This window comes from Mirounga angustirostris, unplaced genomic scaffold, assembly GCF_029215605.1.
Source record: "Mirounga angustirostris isolate CCGP_5_RB_7025 unplaced genomic scaffold, mMirAng1.0.hap1 SCAF_5, whole genome shotgun sequence".
Taxonomy (NCBI): Eukaryota; Metazoa; Chordata; class Mammalia; order Carnivora; family Phocidae; genus Mirounga; species Mirounga angustirostris.
In genome coordinates this window covers 150,691,438-150,713,956 of record NW_026991713.1, presented here as the reverse complement: position 1 = coordinate 150,713,956, position 22,519 = coordinate 150,691,438, and positions in this window count along the sequence as shown.

Sequence of the window (22,519 nt, the reverse complement as noted above, 5' to 3'; positions counted from 1 at the left end):
ATGCTTTATCTGTGGATCAGATGGCCTTTAATCTCCTAGATACCGGTCAGGTCCTTTGATCTGAGAATCTTCAGACTGCAGTATTTGAAACCTCCCCCCCCACCTCGCCCCCCCAGATTTTTGTACGTGGTGGATTTAATACTAGGCTCTATTGAAAGCTTCATGACTTTATTCCTGCTAGCCTGCTAATTGGGACTTGTTTTATAGTTTCCTATCATGCATACACAAATTTGGGAGAATAAGCTCATGACTTTTTTTCTCCCAAACATGACTAGATTTTTAAAGTATTATTATTATTACTATTATTATTTATGTAAAAAGTAATTGTGATACTGTGACTTATAGGAAGTATATTTTGGTCACCTGAATGATCAAATATATATTTCTTATATATATTTATTCTTCACCATAGTTCCTAGCTAATAGCTCCCCAAACCCTTTGGAATTTCCTAAGTGTTGAGAGTGATAAAGGTGTCTTTTGTCATGTTAATGAGGTTCTTTGGAAAGCACCTAAAGATGGGGGTGATTGCCAAAGGAGCCAACCTGTGATTTAGGGGATTGGAATTTTCAGTCCCATCGGGGCTGAAGGCTGAATCAATCGCCAATGGCCCATGGGCCCATGATTTAATCAACCATACCCATCTAAGGAAGCCTCCATAAAAAGAACAGGGTTTGGAGATCTTCTAGGTTGGTGATCACATGCAGATTCTGGGAGAGGCATGCCCTTTCCCACATACCTTGTTCTACGTTTCTCTCCTGTCTTGGCGGTTCCTGATTTGGTAAGTAAAATGTTTCTCTGACTTCTGTGAGCCACACCAGCAAATTAATTAAACCTGAGGAGGGGGTCCTGGGACCCTCTGTTTTGTAGGCAGTTGGTAAGAAATACAGTAACACCCTGGACTTGTAATTGGCATCCTGAGTTGGAAGGGGGTCTTTGGAAACTCCAGGCTGTTGTGGGTCAATGAGAAGCACAGGTAACAACCTGGGGTAGTGATTGGCCTCTGAAGTTGAGAGCAGTCTTATGGGACTGAGTCCCTTACCTGTGATCTCTGAGTAGATAGCGTCAGAATTGAGTTGAATGGGGTTGAATTCTTGGACTCCAGCTAGTCAGTGTGGGGAAGCCTACACACACACACACACACACACATTGGGGAATTGGGCCCTGAAACCCCAAAGAATAATATACACTTTCAGGGCATGTGTTAGTTAGGGTGGTACGTACTAGCTGCTTAAACACAACAAAAACCGTAAATATTGGTGGCTTATTAAAAAATTTTTAACTTATATAGCAGTCTAGTGTGGGTGTGCTCAGGGCGGGGTGGGGGGGGCAGGTAGCCTTCCACGTGGTGAAATGAAGAAGCAGCCTCCTTCTATCTTGTGGCCTCCAGATCTTCCACTTCACTTTGGCTTCCATTGCATTGGTGCAAACCAGTTATGATCCTTGGAGTGTCCAACCTCGACCCAAGGCATGGTGGGAAATGTAGTCCATGGCTGGATAGTTTCTCCCTTGCCACAAATGTCCCAGGGACATTTGCTGGCTGTCTCTCCAGCATCATTTGCCATCGTAACAAAAAGTACTTTGGCTTTCCTTGGCCGAATTCACCCTCTACCATTTTCAGCCAGGTGATTTAGATGGGTTTGACTCTTGCCACGGTGGGTGGTGGGTGGGCTCTGCTCATGTATGCCAAATTAGCAAGTCACATACTACTAGCCAGGATGATAGGGTCAGGGATGGGTCCATCAGAGAATTCAGGCCATTGGGAAAAGTGAATCCTCAGACTTGTGCTAGAGTAGTTTGTTCTTTTTTCCTCCCTGTGAGTATTTGAGGTCTGGATCAGCTTCTGTCTTTGTGATATCACGTGATTCTAAATGGCACAGACCAGGGTTTCTCAACCTCAACACTAGTGACAGTTGACAAGTGACACATAAATATACACATAGCTACACGCACATGTATAGATAGCTAGATACAGATCTCTATTTCTATCTCTATTGTACATATATTTTTAAATTTTCTGTATGTTATTATGTTTTGACACCTTAAAAAAAAAATCATTCTGGCTGGGGACAGACTGCCCCTTCTGGGCTAAACCTGGCAAAGGGCCCAGCAGGGAAAGCACACCTTTGATACGCAAGCTAACCAATGCGGAGCCAGACCTCCTCTATCCGGCCTTCACTCCCCAGGAGACTGTTCCTCTGCTTTAATAATTCCAGAGCAGGGACCTGGCAGCTAGAGGCCACCCTGTTGCCCAAAGCCTGCTGGAATGATTCCAACTAGCCAATCCTGAACTGTTGACAGTGTCTTGCCTTGCCTTTCTTATGGAAACCTCAGTAAACCTTGACCTAAGCTTTTCCATTGCTGTGATCTGCTGTTTTCCCCTGTGGCCCCTGCGTGGTATGTGGTGACTCCCTCTTTAGAATCTGTGCTTATAATAAATGTTATTCTACAAGCATTCTCCTCCTGTTCACTCCCCTGGCTGCATCTGACTGGCCAGCCTATGACACACAGTTTATTTTTTATTTTTTCTTATTTTCTTATTTTTTTTAAGATTTTATTTATTTATTTGACAGAGAGAGAGAGAGACAGTGAGAGAGGGAACACAAGCAGGGGGAGTGGGAGAGGGAGAAGGAGGCTTCCCTCAGAGCAGGGAGCCCTATGCAGGGGCTCGATCCCAGGACCTTGGGATCATGACCTGAGCTGAAGGCAGATGCTTATCCGACTGAGCCACCCAGGTGCCCCTAAACACAGAGTTTAAATAGCTTCACCAACCCACTGTCTATTCATTCCACTGGTTCTGTTTCTCTGTTGAGCCTTGCCTACTATAATGGGTTTGGAATCTATTGTCAAGATGGGGCCCAGAGGTTTTGCAGATTGTCTGAAGGGAGGGGTGTGGGAAAGCAGGTATCAAGGATTGCTAGTACCCTCCCACCTCTCCTCGAAACTTGAAAGAGCAAAGGTTTTACTGAAGTCAGACTCTGATGGCTCCCCTTTCTGGCTTCTAAGTGTCCATGCTGTCAGTTCTTTCCTGCAGAACAGGGTTCACCTCTTCGGACCCTATTTACCGTGCCTTACAGCACCTGCACCTTTCCCTGGCCATGCTTAATTAGCAGCGTTTTCAGGACAAACCCTTGGGAACTGTTTGCAGAACTCCATGTAAGTAGAGTGAGCATTTCACTGCCTCTGGCTCTAGCCCCCAAATATCTCTAAAGGACTTTTTTATTTCTTTCCCTAGTCTCCATCACCTTCCTGTTGAGCTTGGATGGTTACGGATGGTGGTGGTGGGTGGGCTTGGAGCTGTGTTCTTCCAGAAGGCCCCAGATTAGATGAGACGGCTGGTTCTAAACCAGGATTTCCATACGGGGGGGCAGAATAAGGGATCACGTCGGAAGACTGTCTTGATTTTTTTTTATTAATTTATTCATTTGAGACAGAGAGATACAGAGCGAAAGAGAGAGCGAGCGAGAGAGAGAGCAGGAGCGGTGGGGAAAGGCCGAGGAAGAAGGAGAAGCAGACTCCCCGCTGAGCAGGGAACCCGCTGCGGGGCTCGATCCCAGGACCTGGAGATCATGACCCGAGCTGAAGTCAGACGCTTAATGACTGAGCCACCCAGGTGTTCCCACTTCTGAAGACTTTCAAAGGAGCCTGGCAGGTGCAGTATTGATCTCAGGGGAGAGGACCGTTCCTTTTGGCGGAGGCTTCATGGAAAGATGGCTCGGCTCACCACGGATCCTTCCGGAAATTTCTAGATGTTATGGAAAATTTCTGCTCTGTGTGGGCAAACAGGCATCCAGGGAGTGGGTAATTGGGGCAAATGCCCCCACTGGGGCCCAGGAGGGGGGTCTGCAGTTTCGAATTCTTTTGAGCAGAGAGAGTGTCTCTAGGCTGCAGGCACGAAACGTTTAAAAAAAGAAGCCAAGCTCATTTATAATCAGTCAGTTCATGACCCTTTTCTCTTTTCCCATCACGAGTCAACGAGGGGGGTAGTCTCACTGTGGCTCCTCTTCCTGTTCAAGGCTTTCCTTGAAAGTTGCAAAAACCAGGAAAGAGCTCCCCCCCATTGTAAAAACATATGCTTGTAATAAAAATAAGATTTGCTCAGTACTGGTATATATATGAAAGAGGAAAGAGAAAAACCTTCCAAACTCCCACTACCCAGAGATAGCCACTGTTAACATTTTGATAAATATTCTTCTGGATATTTCTAAATACACATTCCCTCTCTCTCCCCTTCTCTTTGTCTCTCTCTCTCTCTCTCACACACACACACCCACATACTTCTATGCAAATGAGATCACATCCTGCTTGTTCCCTTATTCTGTAAACCTGCTTTTTAACTCCACATTATGCCATGGTCCTTTTTCTGGGTCAACAAATTTAGAAATATCTCATCAGTTTTAATGGCTGCTTAAAATTCCACTGTGTGGTTAAAATGTACAGTATTTAACCAGTTCCCTATTGGTGGACATTTAGGTTGGTTTCGATGTTTATTGTAGAGAACGTCGCCTATGAAAATCCCCGCAGTTATATCTTGATCCCCATGTATAATTTATTGCTCATTTAAACATCTTGCTCTCTTTAAGTACTGTAATAATAATAATAATAATAATAGTCTTTTCTGGGGTTGAGATGAGAAAATAATGTGGCATTTCCTGAGACTTCTGCATCCCCTGGGAGAGTTCTCAGCATGGAAATGAAACCCAGGAGCCAGGCCTGAGTCCCTGCTGTCCAGAATTTTCTGATTATAAGGATCACGAGGACACATGCTGCAAGTCCCTGTTTCTGGGACTGTCTGTGACTTAATGCAATAGTCTCAGGGGCTAAAACAGAGGCACCAGGCATAGGTGGGGACCCAGGGCCAGAGAGAAGCAGGAAGAAACTGGGAACTCAGAGAAATCATGGGTTTTGTAACTGAGGTTTGGACCGAATGAGTTTCAATGTCCGGGAGGGACACAGGGAGCCAGGAAATGACAATATGTTTAGGTAAGTGTTATGTACAAGTACAAGATATATTGGAAGAACCAAAAAGTCTCACTAGCATTTGGAGGTCTCGGAGGGCTTCTTGGAGGAAGTCAACTCCAAATAAGTACACTAATGTGTTTTGGAAATGGCCAGAAGAATGAACCATGAGGAGGGGGTTCAGGGGAGAGCATCCTGGGAAGAGGGGCAAAGTTGTTATAAAGGCCAGGAGGGCCGGAAGTTATGGTACTTGCCCTCACTGAGCCCCAAATCTAGACAAATAAATAGGTAAGTTCAAAACACAGTGTTAACTGTGATGACAGTGGGTTCTGTGACCCAGACTGGGGAGGTGCTTGGGGGTCTGATACAACTAACTGAACTCTGACATTGTCCTGAAGAACATTTCTTCCCTCTGGCCCCCGGGGACCAAGAGGACTTTTTCTATAATTCGGAAAACAGTGCACCAGTAGTTGCTTCCGTGCCTAAAATCATGTCATTAAGCATCTTCATTTTCATGTGGTCAAGATAGTAACTGAGGGAATTTACAAGGCGGGAGGCAGAACTTGGGAATGCCAGCAAAGCTTTGTGAATACCCCCCCCCCTTTTTTTGTGATTACTTGTGGTTTTACATGAGGAGTGGGAAACAGATTTATAGCTGTCCGTAGAGCTGGGAGTATGAGAAGGAAACTGGGAGAAAAGGTCATCCCGAGAAACGGAAATGCCCCTGAGAGGTGGTTTGACACGAGCTATATAACCTAAAAGTTTTGGGACTTCAAATATTCCCTCATCGGCCTGTGGAGGTTCCTGGAATTTCTACCTCTAGCTTGGGGTGAAAGGGGTGAATGTGAATGAATGCTTATATATGCAGCATGGTGTGGGCCATGATTCTCTGAATGTGGTTCATGAGCCACGTACTTTAGAATCATCTGGAAGCTTCCAGAAGGCACATCTTTGGGTTGACCCTAGGACATTGGAAGTGGACCCTTCTGGCTGTTTATCTAGCATCCATCTCAGCTCTGCTCCCACCCTCTTCTCTTTCCTAACAGAATCCAGATTGTGGGGTTCAGGGGATGCCCCTCCCCCATGCCATCTTAAAATGCTAGGAAAACTAACCTGGTATAATTTGACTGCTCTCAAGGAATTGCTCTTTTGCTGCCTGTGATTGCTTCACGAAGGGGCCTTGGACCTAATTTGGTCCAGTGAGAAGTAAAGGGAAGCCTGTTGAGATCTCCAGGGAAGTTTCCTCTTTCCTAAGAAAAAGCCGGAGAAGAAATAGCATCTCTCTGCCTGCTGTTGACTCCGAGGAGCAGAGAGGGAGACGACCCCGAAGGAGCAGAGAGGAGAGATGGACAGAACCTGGGTTCTTGATGACACCTTGGAGCGGCTGAATCAGCCTGCCCTGAGGCCTGACTTCTCTGCAGACTTCTCTTATTTGAGATAATAAACTCTTTTATTGAGTTGGCATTTCTGTTATCTGCAGTGGATGCCCCAGAAGCAATACATACACTGAATCAGCATCTCTGGAGATGGGCCTGCCCCAGGCATTTCTGATATACACTCCGGTGTGCAAATCACCAGAGAAATCCTGGGGACACCCGGGCTGGCCGTCACAAGTCAGGGTCTGGCCCTTGTGGCCGAGCCACTCGGAGCAAGTCATATCCATACCTTGCTGAGCGCCAGCTTCCTCAGGGGACCAAGAAGGGAGCTACCCTAGCAAATCTCTCTACCTTGGTGTTCTGCCGTTCTGCCGTAACCTAGGCGAGCACGGTGCCTAACCGTGGCAGGAGAGAACGCCAAGGGAGAGATCTCACAAAATGCTTTGACATCAATAAAGCAGAGCAGTAAGGAACTTTATTGTCATCTTAAGCAAAAGCTGGTTGCACATTTTCTGCTTTCTAGAGAAATGGCGTCATTCTCAGGGATCGCAAGGTTCTATTGTTTAGCAAAATGCCTTGATGGACATTTTGGTTCCAATGTGGGGCATGACCTCCACCCCCTAGCAAAGCCAGGGTGAATAATGGGGAAACGAGAGGGGCTGGAGTTCTTGATACCCTATCGTCAAGAGCAGGGCACCAGGATCTTGCGTTTCCAGGAGCCCATAGAAAAAGAGGGCAAGAGGTTCAGAGCAGAAGGGAGATGAGCAGTGGTTCTAGGGAAGGAGAAGCCTGAGGAGATGGATGGTGGTGACCAGGGCCTCGGGAGGATGAGTCCGGAGAGGAATTTCCTGGGATGAGGAGTGGTCCATATTTACCAGGCAGTGAGTGACATCTAATGTCCCATGTCCCATTGTCACCTCCTGTTGAGTCTACTCGATGGAACTTTCCTGTCGGCATCCCCCACCTGACGGCTCTTCTCCCTGTCACTGGCTTCTTAGTTCACCCTTTATCATCTCTCACAGAAATGATTACCAGAGACCTTCCCTGGCCCCCTGCCTCCCATCATTTCTAACCACTCTGCGTTCTTGAACCGGTCATCGGGATTTGTTAAACGTCTCAAGAGCTACTTTGGCTTTGACTAAATTTGACTGTCTCCCCTTTTGTCTCCTGGTTCCCATCATTCACTTTTCTATTACAAATCCCTTCACGAGATAAGAGCTTTTTAAGACCAGACTCCTCTTGTAGATTATCACGGCAATTAGATAAGCAATAATGGATAAGAACGCAGGGACAGGTTTTAATTATTTTTTCATAGCTCAATATTAACTCCTACTAATATGGACCCAAGCGCTCATTTCCATTTGACTTTTATTTTTGAGCGCCTTCTCTGTGTAGGGCACCAGGATAACTTCTGTAGAGACATGGGTCAGGCAGCTGTTGCCAAAGCGTCTTGTGTAGTCCTTGATGATAACTCTGTGTAGGGCTTAGTACTGTTTTCTGAGTTAATAACAACACATCCTTGAACTTCTAGTTCTTGAAAGTATCCAACTAGGGTGCCTGAAACCACTGCATTTTTGTCATTTTTTTTCCCTAGTAATACTCAATTTCCTTCTCCATAGCTGCTATAACTTGGCAAGAAAGGCATTTTATTTTATATATTTTTTAATATTTATTTTAGAGAGAGAGAGACAGTGTGCGCTTCGAGGAAGGGCAGAGGGGGAGAGAGAGAGAATCTCAAGCACACTTCCTGCTGAGCACGGAGCCCACCCAATGCGGGGCTCGATCTCACAACCCCAAGACCATGACCTGAGCCAAAACCAAGAACCAGACTCTTAACCAACAGAGCCACCCAGGTGACCCAAGAAAGGCATTTTAAAAACCCATTTTGATGAAACACAAAGGAAATTGACTTTTTAAAAAAGATTTTATTTATTTTATTTGAGAGAGAGAGAGCATGAGCTGGGTGAAGGGCAGAGGCAGAGGGAGAAGCAGACTGCGTGAATGAGTGGGGGCACACCCCCCCACCCCCCATCCCCACCAGGGGGACATTTGGCCAGATAGCCAGGCCAGAAACAGGAGGTGCTCTGCTCAAACCCATTTGCATGCGTCTGAATGTTGGGTGTCTCTTTCCTGCAGAGTCACACTGAGGACCTAGGGTGCAGGGTGATAACCTCAAATCTCTCCCAGGGTCCGGCAGGTGAGGCTCATCAGTGGGGCGGGGGGGGGGGGGCGGCTGCCGAGCCCTGTCTGCCCCAACCATCGGATGGCTACTTTGTCAGGTGTACCTTCTAATTTTTTTCAAGAGAAGCCATAAAATTATATTTTCATTTGAAAGAACCCCTTTAAAAAATACTAACAACTAGTTAAAACTTTTTAGACATTGTGCAGGGAGGAGAAAAAAAAAAAAAGAAAAACACGAGCGTTTCCTGAGACCTCATCCTTCAGCTGCAATGGACCAAGAACTTCCGTTTCCTTTGCAAAATCCATGGCAGTTGCCTTTCTAGTGTCTGTCTGTCTGTCCTCGCTAATCCACATACCATTCTGAGACACAGTCAGCTGTTTCATCAGAAGGGAAGGGAGGGGTTAGGGCAGAGATTTTTTTTTTTTAAATTAAAAAAAAATTTTTTTTTTAAAGATTTTATTTATTTATTTGAGAGAGAGAATGAGAGAGAGCATGAGAGGGAAGAGGATCAGAGGGAGAAGCAGACTCCCCGCTGAGCAGGGAGCCCGATATGGCCTCCATCCAGGGACTCCAGGATCATGACCTGAGCCGAAGGCAGTTGCTTAACCAACTGAGCCACCCAGGCGCCCAGGGCAGAGATTTTTTTTTGACCAAAATATTAACTTTATTTAGCAAACACCTATGCACGGCTTACCATGTTCCAGCCCCGTTCTCAGCACAAATATTAGCTGATTTCACCCTCCTGAGACCGCAAGGGGGCTACTACTATTAATCCCATACTATAGATGAGGACACTGAGGCCAGTGAGGGTGTGTCACTTGCCATCATGCCCTTAAGAAGGGCTGCAGCCAGGATTCAAGCCTGGGAAGTTTGACTCCTGAGTCTGTGCGCTAAATCCCTATTCCAAGAGCCTCTCGAAACAGAGCAGAGAAAGCAAACTTTGCTTTGTAGTTAATGTAGAGTCATTCTTTTTTATTTTAATTTTTTTTTTAAATTTTTATTTGAGAGAGAGAATGAGACAGAGAGAGAGAGCACGAGATGGGGGAGGGTCAGAGGGAGAAGCAGACTCCCCGCCGAGCAGGGAGCCCGATGCGGGACTCGATCCCGAGACTCCAGGATCATGACCTGAGCCGAAGGCAGTCGCTTAACCAACTGAGCCACCCAGGCGCCCATGTAGAGTCATTCTTAAAATGGAAGAACCGAGACCAGAAAATGCAAATGAGCCAGACCAGCTGACTCTGAGGGCAGTGGGCAGTGAAAGCTCCCGGTCAGGACCCAACCATTTCCTTCTGTCTCCACCGCGGAAAGCACCCCGGGGGCCCGCGCGGTCCCCGTCCTCCTGTGTTCTGTAATGCGGCTAGGTTAGCACAGAAGAGGACATGGCTACTACGCCTGAAAAATACAGAGAAACGAGGTAAAGTATTAGACTACCTATAAAAGATAACTAGACCCGGAGAGAGGGTTTGAAAAGCTGCCTTAAAAAAATAAAAAAAAAGGCAGACCCAGCTGAATGCACTTCCAGGCACCAGAAGTGTTCTTTGCAAGATGAGCATCAGAGCGGAGGCGGGACAGGGGATGAAAGGGGCATGCATATTTATGTTTCCTCAAGAAAGCGCCAAGCTTGGGGAGCACTGGGTGGTGAAAAGGAACAGCCACTTGGAACTGCTCTTTCTGACGCGGATGGTGCGGTCAAAATTGCTGACACTCTACTGGCACCTTTGGGCGCAGCTCCGGATCCTGCCAGCCCCGTAGCGGTTATTGTAATAAACTGACAGGAGATACAACGCCAGGGTTTCCAAAGTGCAAAGGAAATTTCTGTAGGGGCTTTGGGAAAGCTGTGGGGGTCTCTGAAAATGGGAAGCTTCCAGGTGGTTGAAGGCTGGTCATGGAGTCTGAGATCATCAAGTTCTCACTTTTCTGTGTTTGAGTTTTGTGGGTGTGGACATGAAAATGAAGCTAACTAGCATCATGGGGAGGATGGGTTTGATTCTCTTACAAGGTGGGGCTGTGGGGGTCCTGGGAAGAAATGCGGGGGGCGGGGGGGTGGTCGGGGAGAGACTCGGGTCACCTGGGTTTAAGCAGCATCTCTGACTTTATCTGTACTTGACTTGGGATCTCTGGGATAACAGCCCTGGAGTGGCCAGAGAAGACCTAGGGAAGTCTTAGAAGAAGGAACTCTGGTCCATACTTCCCAAATTTGGACTGGAGGGAGAACTCCAGAATATACATCCAGCTGGCCCAGGGATGAAAAATACTGAGCATGCATGCTGACCCCTCCCTGTCCTGCACTCATGGCAGACATTGCTAATCAACCCCAACAGGCTGTCTTGGAAGCCTGGGTGTGGCCCCAGAGTCCTTTTCAACATGGCTACTACCAATCAAATGGACTTGGCACGAGAGAAGAACTGTATGAGGCCTCCCTGATGCCCTACCCAAGACCTTGCCCAACTTCTCCCTGACTTCCGCCATGTTGGAGGGAAAGAGTATCACACGTTAGTTAGGGTTCTGGTGTCAGAGTCCTGGGGTGTGAATCCCAGTCCCGCCTCCTTACTGCGTGTGATCTTTGTCTCATTGCTTATCCACGCCAAGCTTCAACTCCTTTCTTGTGCAGTGGGACACCAGCATCTACCTTGTAGGAGATGTGATTACGGGTGTGTGTGTGTGTGTATGTGCGTGTGTAAATATCTAACATGATGTTTGACTAGATGCTCTACAAATGAGGTTCCTTTCCCCCCCTCATAAGGAGTCCCACGGAAGGTGTGGGGGATGGGTTTGACATCAGCTGGAAGGTAGAAGTGTGAGAGGTGGAATAGAAATGGAAGGAGATGGGGCAGTCAGCTGCTAGGTCATGCAAGGTTTTGAGGTCAGCATAGGGATCCTTGTCTCTTTCTTAAGATCAAGTGGAGCAGGAGATGGGCAGGTTTAGATCCTCATAGTTTTCCATGCTTCTTCCTGCCACAGGACTTTGGTTCAAACTTGTCCCCTTTGCTAGAATGTTCTTTTTCTTCTCTCTCAAACCCATCCTGTATCTCATTAACTCCCTTTTTAAAAAGATTTTATTTATTTATTTGAGAGAGAGAGAGAGAGAGAGATCACGAGCAGGGGGGAAAGGTAGAGGGAGATGCAGACTCCCTGCTGGGCAGGGAGCCTGACACAGGACTCCATCCTAAGACCCTGGGATCATGACCCGAGCTGAAGGCAGATGCTTAACTGACTGAGCCACCCAGGCACCTGCATCTCAATAACTCCTGAAGGTCTTCCAGTTGGCTCTCAACAATCACCTCCTCAGGGAAGCCTTTCCTGATCTCCCACCTCCTTCTGTTATATGTTCCTACGTGGCCACGTCCTCAACCTCCATCCAACCCCCTACCCTCCACTGGCAGCTTCATACTTATTTGTTGGTTAGGTGACAAAATCAATCTCCTCACTAGACTGTGCTTGGTGAGGCTGGGGGCTTGGCTTTGCCCACCATTCTTTCTCCAGGGCCTAGCACCTCACCTGATACACGGTAGATGCCCAATACGTGTTGTGCCCTAGAAATATTGTTCTGGTCATAGGATGGAAAGGACACAGGGCCATAGTGGGGGCAGGGAGATCAGTGAGGAGGCCATTGCTCCAAACCAAATGAAAAGTCAAGGTGGTCTTGAACTAAGACGGGGACAACACAGACGGAGGGAAGTACATGGTGTCAAGAGCTACAAAGGAAGCTTCATCTTGATAAATTACTGGCAGGCAGTTTTCCTTATTCCTCTTTTCTTCTGTGGATTTTACAACACCTTTGTGCTTTCTAGAAATTCCCAAAGGAGAAGGAAAGGAAAATATAAAGTATTTGCAACCTGGGATGGGGGAAGGCTTATCATCCCCCTGCTAATCAGAAGTGGGCAGAGCCCATCGGGCCGACCTCATTCCTCCAAATCCCTGTGAAGGTTGTTACCAGCTTTTGAAATCTGCACCTCGCTTTGCCAACTCACTGCTCAAAATGCCCAGTAGGAGTGTCTTAGGAGCTCAGGGAATTAACTGCTGAGTGGTGACGAACAGGCTTATTGAAGTCGTCAAAGCTGAAAGCGAGTTTGAACTGTGATGTGTCCTGCTGAGCATTTTATGAATATGCAGAATCAAACAGGACCTGGTGGAAGCCAGAGGGAGCAGGCAGAAAGAGGTTCTCTTTCAAATCCCAGCCAATGGAAGCACACATTTCAGCTCGTTAAAACACACAACAGGCTGTTATAGACACTTTCAAAAAGAGCTTTCTATTGAGTAACATCCTGGGGGACTTTTATTTATTTATTTTTTCTTTGTAGAAAGTTTTCCAGGGGCAACCCCAAAAGTTCTAAGGCAGGGGGTTTGTCTCAAAGGGCTGGATGGAAGTGGAGGACAGCTTTCCTGCGGGTGACAAATCAGATCCCCGATTTGGGCTTTCAAATGACACTTTCCTCCTTTTCCAATTTGTCTGTCTAATCTCCCTGATTCATTTACACTTTTCAGTTTGATGGTCTGCACTTGACAGCGGGGCCCATATGCTTGCTGCTTTTGATGGAAAGGATTCTGCCTGAATTCCCTTCTTTAGTTTTAATTTCCTAATTTTAGGTTCGGCTCTCGGTGTTTTAACCACTTGCGAAAGTGAATGGTTTCCTCTCCTTCAGCATGCCTCAGTGGAAGCTCCCTCTCTCTCCCACCGAAGCCTGACGTCCCTGCATGGGGTCACCTTGAGGATTTCTCAGGTGCGGAGCAAACCCTTATTGCCAGTTCCTTAGGCAGGAGACACTCCCTGGGAGGGAGCTCCTCTCTTGTGAGGTGGAGCAGACGTTGTGATTTTCCTTATTTGATAGGAAAGTCTTCCATCCTTCCTTCAAGTTCTTGGGTGTCCGGAGTTTTCTTACTTGACATTCCAAATCCACAGGAGGCTTCTATTTCTGTCTTCCCTCTAAACAAAAACCACTTAAGGAAAAGTAAAGAAAATGTAACTACACTGGGCAGCTAAAATCTGCTCTTTCTACAGCCCAATACCAACTAATTAGACCCAAGACTCTCCTTATCACCATCTTCAGGCCACTTTCCTTGGGTGTAAAAAATGGTACCGATTCTTTACCTCTCGGGAGAACTGTGTCATGTGACTTTGCAGATCCCTCCCACTCTGACTCTGGACAGCCATGTGACTTGATTTGGTCAATGAGATGTTAGCAGATGTCACACAGATAGAGGCAGGGAAATGCTTCATGATGGGTCGGTCACTGCAGTGAGAAGGGTATTCCCAGGCTAGCCCACTGACCCCAGGGGGAGAAGGAGAGATAGAAGCATGGAGCAGAACTCAAGCTCCCAGTCATCCCAGCTGACATCTAGCTGAGACCGGAAGAACCCTGAAGCCAAGTGGATTTGTGAGCTAAAATAACTGTTGTTTCAAAACACTGAGTTTTGGGGCAGTTTGCAGCATTAATGTTTAGCAATAGGTAACTACTATCTCCTGAGAATGTAACTGTGAATTAATGATGGCTCTGTATATTCCTTCCTGTTGCAGGGAATATAGGTGGAATCGTTGGGTATGTGGGGAGAAAGCCATGGCGTTGACAAGAGTGTCAGAGGCTGGGCTGGATTCTTTAGGAGAGATGGCCTGAGAGCTTTCGACCAAGAAAACTCAGAAATGTAACCCCTGGAAGCCAGGGAAGGTCTTCCTTAGTTTTAACTTATTTCTCCTTTATTCTTTTGGTGGGAGAAGGTTATATATTACAGTACTGTTCAACTATAGTTGGCAGAACTTATTCATCTTATAACTGAAAATTTGTACCTTTTGACCAACATCTCCCCATTTTCTTCCACCCCCAGCTGCCGGCAACCCCCAAATCTACTCTTTGTTTCTTTGAGTTTACTTTCTCTTAGATTCCACATACAAGTGAGATCATACAGTATTTGCCTTTCTCTGTCTGACTTACTTATCATGATGCCCTCAAGTTTCATCCATGTTGTTGTAAATGGCAGGATTTCCTTGATTTTTCATGGATGGATAATACTCTATTCCCCTCTTCTCAAAATATAGGTATTTTCTTCATCTGTTCATCCATCGGTGGACACTTGGTTTGTTTCCATGTCTTGTCTATTGTAAATAATGCTGCAATAAACGTGGGGGTGCAGATATGTCTTAGAGATAGTGATTTCATTTTCTTTGGATATATATACCCAGAGGTGGGATTGCTGAGATCGTGTGTTACCATATTTCTTAATTCCTGGGTGCTGTTAATTGCAAGACAAACTATTGTCAATAAACTGTTGATTTAATAACATCTCTTTTTTGGGGAAAAAGTGACATTAAATATACATATCAGTTACATGCCTGGGTGGCGCAGTTGGTTAAGGTCTGACTCTTGATTTCAGCTCAGGTTGTGACCTCAGGGTCGTGAGATCGAGCCCCATGTTGGCTCGGTGCTAGGCGTGGGGCCTGCTTGAGATTCTCTCTCTCCCTCCTCCTCTGCCCCTCCCCACCACTCATGCTCACCCTCTCTCTCTCTCTCTGAAAAAAGCAAAAAAGAAGAAGAAGCTGGGGTTTTTGTAGGTTAGTTTCTCAAAGTGAATTTTGAAAAACGCAAAATCCATAGTTTGATATTATGGGATGTTAAGCCAATTTTTAAGAAAAAAATTTTTTTACAAAAGGAAAAGAAGGTCATGATCCTATGAGTTTGAGAAACATTGCATTAAGCAGAATTGTAGAGGTATCTTTACTGCAGGACTTTTCAGGGCCTTTAAAGCCTTATAATCTTTCCCACAGTGATTTCTCCACCTTAGGGAACTTATATCGGGACACACTACAGTCTGGGATACCCAGCATCCCTTGCTAAGAATTGCCTCTTCCTTAGCCACATGATAGCTCAACTAATAAGTCCCTTCTCCTGGACTCTGTACTTGGACCTTTGCGCAAGGAGAGGCAGTCTCTTCCCTAACATGTAAAATTTAGGAGCTCTTAGTACGTTGTATGTTCCAGGATGGCAACTGAGAATGCAGCACGTCCCACACTTATGGGTACTACCCTTTCATAGAGAAACATCTTTAGGCCTGTGCCCCTCCATATTCACTCCGTGGAACTGCATTCTTTTGAGTTTCACGATACCCATCCAGACTGTTTTTCTCCTGTAATGAGAATTTCAAATCTAGGCAAAGGCTGGAAATGGTTCCATGGTTTCAACATTGTTGTGGCTGGTATCTCTGTACTTCTCTTGATCTTTCCCTCATGGTCACAGAGTGGCTGCTGATTCTCCAGTCATCCTTTCTTTATCCAGACTTGGCTAATAGAAGGAAGGGTCATGTCTGCTGTGTTTTACTTTTTACCAAGAAAGTTAAAGCTTACCCAGGTCTAGAAATCCTTGCAGCAGAGTTCCATTATTTCTCAGTGGCCAGAATTGGGGCCCTTTTTTCACACTGCTACACCATAGGATAATAGTTTAGAGAAGGCTGTTCTTGAATGATCCTTGATAAGAATTTTTTTTTATATTTTTAAAGGGTTCTAAAATAATAATAATAATAAATCATTTGTGATGGAGACCATCTGTATCCTGCAAAACCTACAACATTCACTATCTGGCCCTTGACAGAAAATGTCTACCAAGCCCTGGCTTAGAGCATGGATTCTAGAGTCAGTCTACCTGGATTCAAAGCCCAGCTCTGCCACTCACTGGCTGTGTGACCTTGGGCAAGTTACTTGACCACTCAGATTCCTCATCTGCAAAATAGGGTTGCCAACAGCAAGAATTGCTGCAAGAATTTAACTATTGTATGTAAAGTCTTAGACCAATGCCTGGCGCATGCTAAGGACCATGTAAGTCCTGCCTCATATTGGTGCCCGCAGGGGCATCGGGCAGACAAGATGGGGTGAGGCAGAACTTCCGTTGTGTTATATTGATGAAGCTGAAGACTTGGCATGCATGCTTCAAGCTTTGAGGTTGTCTAAGCCAAGCTCTCTTTAGCCCCAGGTGTGTGATGTATGTGTTCTCAACCACACTTGCAGGTGTATCTATATATGTACACAAACACTACAGAGAGATGCAGGTTGGTCTCATGCCAACGGAACGGCAGGTGAATGGCGGCTTGCTCCAGCTGTTCTGTCTCCAAGGAGTCGCTCGGCCAACGCTTGCAACTTCTCAAGCTCTCCTGTCCTGCTGGGACACTGCATGGTTTCTTAGCAAAGTAAGGATGAGCAGCCATTTCTCAGGAGTGTTCTAGCAAGCCATTCTCGGCTGGCCTCTGGGTGCAGTGGCTGCCACTGAGTCACCACGCTGCTCTGTCAGTGCGGAGGGGTGCAGGGAGGAAGGTACCAATTCAAGAACCGTCAGGGAAGCCATCCCTTTATTCTCCAAAGTAACTGGGTGTTGAGACCTTTTGAACAGGCATTTCAGAGGACCATTCCAGGACCCATGGGCCATACTTATTGGTTGGAATTTACCCAAATTGTGTTTGTTACCTTTAAAAAATCTTTTTTTAAAAAATAAATTTAAATAAATATTTAAATAAAATAAAAATTTATTTATTTTAAAGAAAGAGAGAAGTGGGGGGCGGGGTGGGGAGGAGCAGGGAGAGGGACAAGCAGATTCCATGCTGAATGCAGAGCCCGACTTGGGGCTCAACCTCACAACCCTGAGATCATGACCTGAGCTGAAATCAAGAGTGAGATGCTTAACTGACAGCATTACCCAGGGGCCCCCCAAATCGTGTTATCTTAAAGCCACTTAATCTTTTTTTTTTTTTTAAGATTTTATTTATTTATTTGACAGAGAGAATGAGCACAAGCAGGGGGAGTGGCAGGCAGAGAGAGAGGGAGAAGCAGGCTCCCTGTTGAGCAGGAAGCCCGATGTGGGGCTCGATCTCAGGACCTTGCGATCATCATAACCTGAGCCAAAGGCAGACGCTTAACCGACTGAACCACCCAGGTGCCCCACCACTTAATCTTCTTAAACTTCAGTTTTCCTCATCTGCAGGATGGGAACAATGACAGTTCTTGTCTCATATGGTTAACGGTGATATTAGAAGAGAATATTAGAAAGCAGGGGTTGGCAAACTACTGCCTACTAGCTGAGAATGAATTTTGCATTTTTAAATGGTTGAAAAAATCAAAAGAAAAATAATATTTCACAACCCAGCAAAGTTCCGTGAAATTCAAATTTCAGTGTCTACAAATAAAGTTTTATAGAAACACAACCAGGCTCATTCTTTTACACATTGTCTCTATGGTATTTTGCTACAACGGTGGAGTTGTTAGCTGTGATAAAGACAGCCTGGCTCACAAAGCTGAAAATATTTACTATCTGGCCTTTTATGCACCATTGAAGAGTGAGAGCATCATGCAAGGGAAGAGAAGCCAGTTAAAGGCGTATTATCCAGGTGGGTCCCTTGGCCCTAATCCCATTGGGCAGTTCTGGGAATTGGGGTAGAATACAGACTTTGTGTTATTGGATCCAAGGAGCAAGATCAGTTGTTGGGGAAGGAGGGCAGCATTGATTTCCTGGTATTTCTGAGAACAGGCATACCATCTTGAATGTAGTGAGGGCTCCAGAAGTAGTAGCTATTAATAAAAAAATGTTAAGACAGACAACTTTGGAAATTGGCAGAGGTTGTCAGTTAAGTCAGACTCTGTGTGACCTTTGGCAAATACTTAACTTCTCTGAACCTCATTAAGACTGTAGTCAGGATTAAATGAGATAATTCTTGGCACCAAGTAAGTGTGCCATAAATTTTAATTACTATTAATACTTATTGGATTGAAATATATTCACCTATTGAGTCAGATTCATAAAACTTTTATGAAAATTGTGTCTGTTTCTTTTAAAATCCCTGAGCATGTAATAAGATTCTGTAATTAAATATTCAGGACATCTATGGGCCAGAGAAGTCAAATATTAATGAGTTAAGGGGGAAAGGAGAACATGGTCTGATGGTGCCATTTTGTGGGAGTGTTACGGAAGTACCTGGATGCCCGTGTCTGAGCATAGAAATGTCCTAATAATTAATTTCCAAGGTCTCTGCCATGGATCTCATTTTTATGGAAGCGAGAAGACTCAGGAAGTTCAGGACACACTGCTAAAAGACCTCTTGGTGTCCTTGAGACTTTTCAAATCACTTGACTTCAACAAACTATGTCTTGGTGCATGTGGGTGGGCCAGTCCTTGTTAGAGACTGGGGACACAGAGCTAGTTGAGGGGAAGTCGCCACTTTCAAGGCGTTCCTAGTCTGCATGAGATGTTCTTACCATGAACACGTCAGCCCAACCAATGCTCTCGAAGATATAAGAGGGAGATTAACTCTGAGCGTGAGAGTCAGCAAAGGTGTCTCCTACTTGGGAACAGGTGTGGGTCTGGAAGGATGAGCCAGATTTTACAGTCGGGAAAGAGGAGAATGGACACTTATTTCCTGCAGAAGGAGGAAACTTGAAAGAATGCTTAGTGACTGCGCTTAGTCCATTAGGAATAAGGCTGGAGCCAGAAAGATGGGGTTGGCGTCATCTTGCGATGGCATCTCCCATCTGTATTTACACTTCACTGAATTAGAAATGGGGAGCCTTTGGATGTTTCAGAGCAGGGCACTAACATGATAAAATGTTCTGTTAAAAATTCTTCTGACCCAAGAGTGAAGGATCTTAGATGGGGAAGAGCAGGAAGCAGGAAAGAGACTGTTCCAATTAAAGGGTCCAGATAAGAGGGTGGAGAAGTATTGGAAGAAACAGAAAGGTGGGCACCAGGTGGTCTGAGTCTATGAATAATGAGCTTTTCCTCAGGAGGCAGAAGGGAGAAACAGAGGCAGGGCATGGATGAAATGGCGGATTTGTTGTCTTTTAGTTAGGGCTGTTAGGGCTGTTGCCATGCTCAAGACATCCATCCCCACCCTCCCTAGGGGGACCTGCTGTTCTCTTGTGGAAAGCGTGGCAACTCAATTGTTTGGCTTGGGCTTCTGGTGAGTTTGTGCTTATGAAAGTTACTCACATTTGAACATGGATGGAAGATGGTAATGGAAGGAGGAAACAAACAAATAAATAGCATCAAGGCTAGGAAAAGATAGACTCCTGGGGCACCTGGGTGGCTCAGTCGGTTGAGTGTCCAACTTGATCTCAGCTCAGGTCTTGATCTTATGGGTTGTGAGTTCAAGCCCCGCATTGGGCTCCACGCTGGGCATGGAGCCTAGTTAAAAAAAAAAAAAAAGACTCCTTTGAAGGGTGGGGAGTCTAATTAAGAGAGCACGGTGTGACAAAATAAAGAGGTGGCTTCTTTTTATTAAAAATACTGAGGTAAAATTCATACAACGTAAAATCAACGTTAACCGGTTTAAAGTTTGCAATGCCATGGCATTTAGAACATTCGCGATGTTGTGCAACCACCACCTCTGTCTAGTTCCAAGGTATTTCCATCACCCCAGAAGGAAACCTTGCACCCTCACGCCTATCTCCCCTTACCCCGGGCCCTGGCGACCATTAGTCTGCTTTTCATCTCCATGGGTTTGCCGATTCTGGATGTTTCATATAAATGGAATCATTCAGTACATGGCCCTTTGTGTCTGGCTTCTTTTACTTATCATCATGAACCTCAAAATTGTCATGCTAGGTCACGCCTCCGATAAGGAGACAGGTAGATGTATGTTCCGTTCTCAGGGCATTTGCAACTTGCTGTGTCATTCACTTGGAATGCTTTCTCCTGGCACTTCCTGACTGACTCCCTCACTTCATTTCATACTTGGGCTCAAATATCACCTCTCAGAGAACTCATCACTAGCGGGATTGGGGATGACCCGAAGAACAAAGAAGGCCTCAAGCGGATAGACTTGGACTGTCAGCAAGAGGAAACTCCCCAAGGTCATATCAGCGCAAGCCAGCTAATGCTTTGTCAAGCTCCCTTGTCTCTGCTGGTTTTATCTGGTGGCTACTTGCGCACCGAAGGAAACTCCCGAGACCCGGAGATAAAAGATCTCTTGGGGAAGATGGCTTAGGCTGTGTTTTTAAATGTAGGTTTTGTTAATATTTAAATGCAGCAAGGTCAACAGATCAGGAGATGGCTGCCATTGAAAAGTTAGTCTGCTATACTCACCATTCCCAAGAGAAGGAAAATGCCTGCGTGAGGCTTTTCAGGGCTCCTGGAACCCTGGGAGCCATTTATTTAGTGTTTCTTCATTTAGGGGAGATTGCTCTTTCACAAACTGCTTCATGGTGGTGGCTATTTCTCTTTCATCTGATTAGTCCTGCTTCTTGGAGACATTCAACACTGTTTTATACCCCCCCCCCCCCCCCCCCCCGCCATACCATATGTTCTTCCTTTGAGTCTGTAGTATTTTGTGCTCAGATTCTGGAACTGTGATGTGGCATTTCTCTCCTGACGATTTCCTAGCAGGTGGCTTATCTCAGCAGCTGGTAATGGCAGGGGATGTCGTATTAGGGAGAATCAGGTAATGCCGATCTCTGTGTGTCTGTAGATCCCTCTTTGACTTCCCCTCTGGAACTATTCCCTCTTGTGTTTACTGTCCCTTCACTTCTCACGTGTGTCAGCATCGGCTGTTGCTTAGACATCTGTTCAAAGAATGCTATATCTGTCTGCCTGAGACAGAGATGCTGGGGCTCTCTGCGGAGTCAAATTCATATTTAAAAATAATAATGGAGACATTTACTGAGTCCTACTAGGTGCCAGACATGGTGCTAAGCGTGTTCCATACATTGCCTAATTTATTCTGCCAACAGCCATTTCAGGTAAGTAAATTATTACCCCATTTTATAGACGAGAAAACCAAGACCAGGAGACTTGCTTAAAGCTGCAGAGATTTGGACCCATATCTATCTGATTCCAGGATTGTATTTACCGCTTGGACCAGATCACGGTATGCATGGGAGGATTCAGACACTTCTGTGTTGGTGATTTGTACATATCTTTCTTTACCTAATAAAGTTCGGGAACTCCAGAATTCTTAAGCATCACCAGTGAAGAAGCCCAAAATTGTGGGCTCTACGCAAAAATTTCGAGGAAAGAAAATTTGGCTACAGGGTCTTCATCTTCCTCTAATTTATTCAACTTTTTTTTTTTTTTTTGAGATGTTCAGTGTCCTGACCGCTCCTTCTCCTGATGCTAGGGTAAAAGTGAATGAAGCTTTAAGATACTGCTTATAGGAGTATTCACATTTTAACTACATTTGCAACCTCAGTTCAAGAGGTAAAGCTCTGAAGCCGGTTTATGAGGCATTTCCCATTAATTTATTCAACAAGTGTTCACTGAGTGCTTACTTTGTCCAAGGCTCTGAGTACACAGAGGTGCAGAGGAGGTGGCCCTGTTCCTTAAAAGGCTCCCAAGATCAAGATTGAGACAGGTGCAAACACTACCACGACGTTAGGAAGAATGCTTTAATGGAGGAACAATCATGGCGCTTGGAAGCCAGGCTGACAGCTGGTGGCTGACACGGAGAGGAGTAAAGACAATAGTCCTGGAAAAGGGACATTTGAGGTGATAAAACACTGAGTGGGCAAAATAAAATCAGGCATTCCAGATAGAGGGAAGAGTGTGTGTGTCATGGGGACGTGATTTTTTTTTTTTTAACGTGCGTTTCCAGCTTTTGTCACCTTCTCCATCATCACGTTGAAGAGAATTGAGTCCTTGCCTATCCAGTCACCTCCAGGCTCCTCAGGATGAAAACAATGGAGGAACAGGAAAGAGAAAGACAGGACTCTAGGTGGCAGGACAGGATTCTTCCTTGAAGCAGAAAGGAAGAGGAGGGGAAAGGAAGTCAGAAGGGTAACAGATAAAGGCTAGACAGAGAGTGGGAAGAGGAGAGAAGAAGAGTTTTGTAGTACGGAGGTTGGGGAGAGTTCTTTAGCAGGTTGGCATGAGACAGGATCTGGAGATGTTTTGAGGTGAGAGAAATTTGAGGGGAGGAAATGGGTGTTGCAAGAAATCTGGCTGAGGTTTATGACTTGGCTCCCCCATAATGTTCTCAGAGAGACCGAAGTACAGAGTGCAGTTCCTTTTTCATTTGCTTTGGCTGCCAGATTGTGCTTTGCTT